Raw genomic sequence first — 1,946 nt, 5'->3', positions numbered from 1 at the left:
ACCCTCAAGTCCTTCTCCTCATGGCTGCTCTCAATCCATTCTCTGCCCAGCCCATAGTTGTGCTTGAGATCTCTGGCTGCTTCCTTTGTCACTGACTTCTTGCGAACGAGCAGTGCAGGAATGACTCAAATCTTCCTCAGAGGCTGTGATGGATGAAACAACAGAGATGCTCAGCCCCGCCCCCAGGTCCTAGCCCCCTTTGCAGCCTGTTTGTTTCCAGTGGGAAATCACTTAATCCAATGCAAGCATCACTGGAAATTCCTCCCTGCAGTCCAGCTTCATTAAATGTCATTTGAGAGCAGCCCCTGCAGTGCTGGGTTTTGATGGGTTTCGGGGAGCAGTACATGAAACTCTGCTGGGGTGCCCGCTCAGGTTGCTGCATTCCCCATAGCCAAGGCTATGTTTCTGTCCCATTTTTGGTTTTCCATAGTTGTGGGACAGCACCCAAGCACCCTGCAGCCCTTTGGGGAGCTGAGAGGAGCGTGTACCACCAGCACTGCTAGCAGGGATTTGCTGTACAGATCCCCACTGCCAGCCCAGCTCTAGCGAGAAAGGGTCTTGCTCCCAAAGGATCCGTTTTGCACCTAATGCGACATCTGTGCTTGCTGCTGCTGTCGTGTGGCATCCAGCTCACACTGCTGACAACCATAAAACACCAGAGATCCACTTAGGAAGGAGCTGAGCTCCCTTCCATGTGCTTCAGCCACAGAGCCAAGCCACTGGTCTCTGGTGCAAACCCTCCACCTCCTTTGACAGAAGCATCACCCTCACTAACGGCTTGTTTGGTGTAAGAAACTGTTTCAGAGAGGGAGGAAAGGGGTGGGGGCAGATCCTGTGCCATGTGCCACAGCAAGCACCAAGCGGGAAACATCCACCACTTGCTGCTCTGTTAAAATGCCCAGCCTGAGCAATGGGCTACAGCACTGAAATGCAGGGCAGGATGTTAAAAGGGTGGCAGATCTTCAATACAGTAACAAGAACAGCTTTTCACAGGGCCTGTTGTCTGACACAACTAAAAGTCTCTTACAGATTCATCAGCAGAGCACAAGCCCAGTTTGCTGGTAGAAAAGGTCCTGCTATAACTATGTGCCATGCTGGAAGAGCCTGAGGAATGGCTGGCATCCCTCCTGGGCGGAGGCAAGCAGCTGGAGCAAGGTCCTTCCTGCACACCCTGCTCCTTTTCCCTTTGAAGCCATCTCTTGCACTCCTGGACCACAGAGGCTCACTTTCCAGTTCATTCTCTCTTGTTCTGGTCCTGATTTGCAGCGTGGTGTCCCATGGTCCCACCAGCATGCCCTGCCTGGGATGCAGAAGCAGAGGGCAAGACACAGAGAGGGTTTGAAGGAGCTGGTGACAAAGGCACCTTGGTGGGGTTGGTGGTTTCAGAGTCACACACCCACGGTCCCACCGACACCAGGTCCCAGCAGCCGTACACCAATTGTGCTCTGCAGGGCAGAACCGAAAGCAGAACCAGAAAGAGGATCTGCCCTCTCCTCTGTGTGGGAGCATCCGCCGAGCAGCTCCGGGCGGGGATGTCCCTCCAGGAAGGGGCTCAGGGGGTTCTCAGAGACAGCAGCAGCAGCTCTGTCCCAAGCAGAAGGCAAGCACACGACAGCTAAAAGCAGTCTGTGCATGCAACACTGCATGTTGCATGCACCCTTTCCTCCTCACCATGGCCCCTGTCCTCAAACACAGCTGGAGCAAGTCACCTGGAGCTGGACCATGGCAGCCTGCATGCAGGCCTGAGCATCCCCAAATATCCTCCCAAGTCTGTGGGCCAGAACAAATCCACTAATTGGCACCTGGAACCGCTGCGCTAGGTACAAGCCCTCAGTACTGCATGTCCGCTATTCTGCTCAAGCCAAGAACCACAACCATTTTGGCCAGCCTACATTGAGGGTAAGCACAACAGTGCCTGCTAATCCTTGAAGGAAATGGTTGGTGTC

This window comes from Nestor notabilis, unplaced genomic scaffold (genome assembly GCF_000696875.1).
Source record: "Nestor notabilis isolate BGI_N333 unplaced genomic scaffold, ASM69687v1 scaffold23808, whole genome shotgun sequence".
NCBI lineage: Eukaryota > Metazoa > Chordata > Aves > Psittaciformes > Psittacidae > Nestor > Nestor notabilis.
The sequence above is the reverse complement of the archived record's forward strand: the minus strand, read 5'-3'. Positions refer to the sequence as shown.